Here is a 6,421-nt window from a genome sequence, read left to right as displayed (position 1 = left end):
GTGATGGAAGTGACTACAGGGAGAAAAGAAAAGAGCATGAATAATTTTCAAACAGGTGTAACTCACATAGCTGAACTTCTGTAATTTCTATTTTGCTGGCAAGAAATTGATGTTAATAAGTTGTACATAGATAAATTCTCCTTGAAGGTATACTCCATTTTACCTCTAATTAGATACTTTTGTCTCATTCTCAGCATATTTCCAAGGATTTCATGCATTTACAGTTTTAATGAGAAAGTCTTATATGCATTTGAGAATCATTATGCTGACAGTCAACATGTTCCTAATACATATAGGGGATAAATAGAGACACTTAAAAACAAATCTCTCACAATCCAAGGGTTGTGAAAGATGATACTCAAATGAATATAGAATATGTTAGAAGGTGACAGGTGTTATGAAGAAAACAAAAACATGTATAAAAGAGAATTTAGTAGGAACATTATTTTGTACCAAGTACTCGGGCAAGGCTTACAAACAAGGGGTTCTATGAAGAGACATCAAGAAAAAGAGAGAAAGTCCTAGCATGATACCAGCAGAAGTGTGTGCCTGGCAGAGGGCACGGCCACTGCAGGGTAACCAAAGGAAGAAGCTGATCACATGTTCAAATGCAAACAAGGAAGCAGGTGGGATGGAGGAATAAGCAGGAGGGGGAGTGGTTAGAGATGATGTCAAGGATGTTGAGGAACAAGGTGGCTTCCCTGCTACAGCCGAACCTTCAGTCCATAGAGAATCCCTCCTTTCATGTTGTTCCCAGAACTTATGGATTTAGTTGCAAAGGAATCCTGCAAATTATATCAGATCGTCTTCTTAGCACCATCTCTGATGGAGTTTTGGCCTCTGTCACCTTATTACGCCACCTTAATATGTGAGTGCAGGTGCCTTTGCTTTAACAACTGCTCTCACTCCACAAGGCACAAGTGTACACACACACCATAGCCTCCTGGGCTGTGTTATTGTCATGAATTTCTCACCCAGCACCACCTTCTTTAAGCCATGGGTGGTGACCCCTCAAGCTGGCCAGATCAGATTAACTTTCTCCTAAAGAATGTTTAAATAGTACCCAGAAATTCCAGTTCACAAGCTACAGAGCAAATAATACAGTTGAGGTTCCTTTTAGCTACAATGACTTTCTGCCCTATATTTAAATAAATATAAAAAGCATGGGAGAGAGAGAGAGAAAATGAAGGGGAAAGATCTAACAAGCTCAAACGGCCCCTGAGACAATGAGATGAAGAAAAGCGTTCTTGGTTTGGCAACATTTCAACTTCAGCTATATGCCTTGATACCCAGGAAAGATCAGAAAGAAAAATACCTCTTTTCCAAAGACAGAAGCAGCGGTATCTGGAGGGTGTGAAAAACCATACTGACTTGCCCTGTCTCTGTTTCTTTGTTTGTTTGTTTGTTTGGTTTGTTTTGTTTTAATGTGGACAATTTTTAAAGTCTTTATTGAAAGTGTTACATTATTGCACCTGTTTTATTATCTAGGTCTTTAGCTGTGAGACATGTGGAATCTTAGCTTCCCAACCAGGGATCGGCCCACACCCCCTGCACTGGAAGGCAAAGTCCTAACCACTGGGCAGCCAGGGAAGTGCCCTTATCTCTGTTTTCTTATGAGATATATTTTATTTGTCATTCTTGGGCTTAATGTTTTTAATTTTTTTCGTAAATCCACTGGGAACATCCTAATTCCAGTTCTGATTTTGGACAGCATGCAAAGACCTTTCCAGACCATACTCTGTGAGTCCATGAGGTCATGAGAATTCATTCTCTTATTCTGGATAAATTTCTTCACATGATTTAAGTCTAAGGACACTGTTTTATTTCAGTATACTGTGACATTGTCTCTATAATGCAAGATCCTAAGCATCAGTGATTTCAGCTCCCTTGTTTACTTCTTATTTTCCCATATGCACATGAATACATGTGCATTTATTTTAAAAACACAGTTAAGAAAATTATAAATTGTGAATAGAAAGAATGGCAAAAATGTTAAACCAGTTAAGAGTGATTTCATATAAGTGCATTAAACAAAACTGAATGGAACATCAAAACCATTATGTTTCAATCAATTTTTATGTTCCATTCAGTTTTTAGCAGTAACAGAACAATCACAATAATAATTAATAATGATTAATGATTCATCATTAATAACTAATTTAGAAAAGACCTTGACTCAAGATAATCTAATATATAATCTACCCAGGAATTTCTAGCAAGTAGCAGATGTATTGCTAATATTTGTTGAATGATTAGGAATTAGATCCCCTTAGATATGAACACTACCATATGGAAAGGTTGTACTTCAATTTGATTGAAAGACTGGATTGCTGAATAAAAGTCGGAATAAATAACCACCTATCTGGAAGGAAATGAAGTGGTTTCCTATTTAATGCATCTTTTTAACAGAGACAAAAGTACCTGTAATAGCGAATAGTCCATTTCAGATGATCATATAAAACCACACACAAAATCTACAGGTGAGAAAATATTATTATCAAGGGGAGAAAATCAGAAGTAAGAAGAAAAACAAATTTAACTATGTAAAAATTTTAAATATTTTATGGTCAAAAATACCCACCCCAAAATCAGTCTCAGAACAATATTTTGTAAAAATCATTGGAAATGCAGTTAACTGTTGAGAAGAAGGTATAAAGTATATTTAGACATATGGTAATAATAAGAAATGGCTTGCTGATTGAATCTATGAATCTTGGCTCAAAGTGAGTACTAGTTTAATAAACAGGAAGATATCTAATTCATGACCTTCAGCCTAGGGAAAAACTTAATGTTGATTGAGGTTGAAACTTTTAAACAAGTATTACAAACATAAGGGGAACTCTCTAATTTCACTGGCAGACATATGAAGTGGAGAACATTGTGGAAACCGCCTAAGATAGCTATTGATAATAGAAACACAAATATTCTTTAACTCGGGGTTCCTCCATCTCTGCACTACTGGATAGTCTCTGCCAGGTCCTTCTCTGTGATAGGGTCTGTCTTGTACATTGTAGGATGTTTAGAAGCATCCTTGCCCACCACCTGCCCTTCATCCGTGTGACAGCAAAAAAAATGTCTACTGATATTGCTCAGTGTCCCCTGAGGGACAGTTACCCTTGGCTTAGAAGTGCAATGTTAAATTAACAATCTCAAATTTTGTAGCAGTAATATGATAGTCCTTATTGCTAAATAATGATACAGACCATTAACTGTATGAGTCACACAGCCACACCCTGGAATTTATACGGACATTGAAATAATGAGCCAGCATTATTAAAAGTTGTTTAGCAGCAAGTCCCTGAGTTGTTGCTGAGAAATAAACAAAAGTGGATAAATTGTAGAAAAACATTAAACATAATGGCCATTTACCAGTAAAACATAAAGAAAATTTAATGATGTATTTAGGATTATATTTATACCTTTGTATAAAAATATGTGAATATGTATAAGTGCATATTTTTGAAAGGTGTTTTTAAAGGAAACTAAAAACTTAAGGAATAAAAAATACATATTTCATAAATAAAAACTTATGGAATAATACATATACTTAACCTTATGAAGCAAAATAAGGTAAAATACATTGCTTCCTGAGCAACTGTAGGTAAAAAATTGAATGAAAATCTACCACTAACTAATAAAAACATGTTAAAGAGTAAGATTTTAATGATACCAGCATTGGTCACTAATTCAAGCTGAAATTGCCAAAACGGGGAAATGAAAGAATATAACAGGACACTTACAATGAGGAGACGGGGCAGTACCAAATTTCATCTCATATTGAGACAGATGGACTCAAAACACTTACAGAATATGAAGGCAATATTTAATATGGTATAGAAGAATGTCTTCCAAATTATGACCAGAGCTGATGCAACTTTTGCAAATAGATTTAATTAGAAGGCTAAAAGGAACAATAAGAAATAACAATTGTTAAACTAGAAGTAAATATGTACAAAGTGCTATTTATTGTTAATATCACTAAAGATGCTGCAGAACTCTCACTTTCCTTCTTGGTTTACAACAAGGATTGAAACATCGAGCATATTAAAGTGATAACTGAATTCATTCAGTAAGAAAAGTGACAATGAAAAAGCAAAAAATAAGGGGTGCACTGTACAGCGTGGTGACTATATATAGTTCATAGTGCTTTATAGCATAAACTGACTGAAAGATTTGACACAAAAACTGGCCAAAAATTTGACCAAAAGAATGAATTATTATACAATCCCCAGGTTTCCCTGGTGGCTCAGTGTAAAATATGAACCTGCCAATGCAGAAGACCTGGGTTAGATCCCTGGGTCAGGAAGATTCCCTGGGTCAGGAAGATCCCCTGGAGGAGGGCATGGCAACCCACTCCTGTATTCTTACCTGGGAAATCCCATGGACAGAGGAGCCTGGCGAGCTATATTTCATGGGGTCACAAACAGTTGGACATGACTTAGCGACCAAACAACAACATACAATCCCCACAAATGTATCTACATACAAAGAATGACTTGACATTCAATTTTTGTAAAAAAGAAAGAAAGAAAGAAAGAAAAGCAATTTCTTCTTTCAAAGGATTCAATTAAAAAATAAAAAATAAGTGGCTGCACTGACACCACTATATAAAACAGAAGAATTGTAGAGACATTTTTAAACAGAGAAACACTGAATGGCTAACAAATCATCAACTGTATTCAACCTCACAGGTAATATAATAATTACAAACTTAACCTCATTATCATACATCTTTTCACCTATGTAACTAAGCTTTTTTTTTTTTCCTTACGTGAATACCTAGCTTGGGAGAAGGTACTCTAATGTGTGTGTCTACTGCACAACTATTGCAAGGGTGCCTTTGCAAACAGTCCTGGGTACAGATCTTTCTCCTGCATGTGGAAACAGAGTCTAACATGTCCTATCTTACAATAAAAAGAAATGCTGTCACTTCACTGTGTGTCCCACCACAGGTAATATCCTGTGTCTCCCATTTCCTCTTCTATTGAGCTTCTAGCAGATTTAATTGTCAAAACTGACATCCTTGTTTCCAAGTGCAATGGTCACTTTTTCTACATCATAAATAAATGCATTATTATGAGAAGCAGCGAACAAACACAGATATCTCTGCATCTGGGCTATGCTCAATTGATCCTCAGGTGACCTCAGGCACACGTTCCTAGCTTCCATCCTCTCTGATCCTCCCCTCCATTGTCTGTGGGGCTCTCAGACTCACCTGCCTGGGAACTCTGGGTGGATGATTTCTCTGCAAAGGTCAAAATTTATCCCTAATTAACTAACAAGGCAGATCAAAGTTTTGCCCTCAAACAATAAAACAGGAATGGATAAAAATCAAGCATTAGTCAGGTCCCAGCCAGATATAGGACTGCAAAAGTAAATAACCACATCCTATACAATCAAAGAGCCACAGGCTGAGGGACTGTAGCAGAGGAAATGTTTGCAATTTCCTGTGTCAGTTCATTAGGCATGTTTTCCTCTTGTTAATTCAGCTTCTAAGTACATCATTTCCCTTAGAGACACTGGTCTGGATAGAATGAGTTTTGTGTTTGTTTGTTGTTTCCTGCTGATTCTCTGTTCCTAGGAGACTGCATTATAAGTTAGGTGAATTTGGCTTTATAGCTCCTTTGACTTTACCTCTCCTACTTCCAAAGCTCTAAGCCTCCCAACACTTCATCACATCCCTGAGTTCAAATTATCTCAATAATATAATATGGACAATTTGCCTCAACTAGGTCCCCAGGGCCTTCAAAGCTTTGGGTTTTGTTGGGAACACAAACCCTGAAACCTCTGAAAATGACTATTCCCTTCTTCAAAAGGGGACAACTTTTCTCCTTTAATATAAAACTCGGATATTATAATCCTTAGTTTCATGAAAGCTTTTGCAAAGCCAAAAAGGGTTCCCTACTCATATCAGAAGTTAAGAGCTGTCATTTAAGAGTCCTCAGTATAAAATATGTGTAACTATGGAAGACATATGTAGATACGATAATGCACTGCTAGCTTAGCTGACTGTCAAATGTAATTTCTCCAACAATGTATTCTATGAAGCAATACTTTACTATTTCTACACTATCTAGTGTAGAAAAGGGATTCAGAGGGACTCAAAGTTCTGCTTACAAGTGTAAACAAAGCAAGGGATGGAATCTTGATCAGAATGTGTCTCGGTGACTCAGTTCTCAAACTCTGAGCAGTGATTCTCAGCCAAGGGGATTTTGCTGCTGGGGATATTTGGTAATGTCTAGAAAGATAGTACTAATCTCCTACATCCCACAAGACAGAACCAAATAGAAGTAATGTTCCTGCCCCAAATGCCAACAGTAAGAAAACCTATTTTAGACCAGAGCTCCAGTAAGCTCATTGTGCATACAAATCATCAAGGTTTGTGGTTGAAATACAAATTATGATTCTTTGGGTCTCTAGC

The sequence above is a fragment of the Odocoileus virginianus genome, chromosome 3, assembly GCF_023699985.2.
Source record: "Odocoileus virginianus isolate 20LAN1187 ecotype Illinois chromosome 3, Ovbor_1.2, whole genome shotgun sequence".
Lineage (NCBI taxonomy): Eukaryota > Metazoa > Chordata > Mammalia > Artiodactyla > Cervidae > Odocoileus > Odocoileus virginianus.
The sequence above is the reverse complement of the archived record's forward strand: the minus strand, read 5'-3'. Positions refer to the sequence as shown.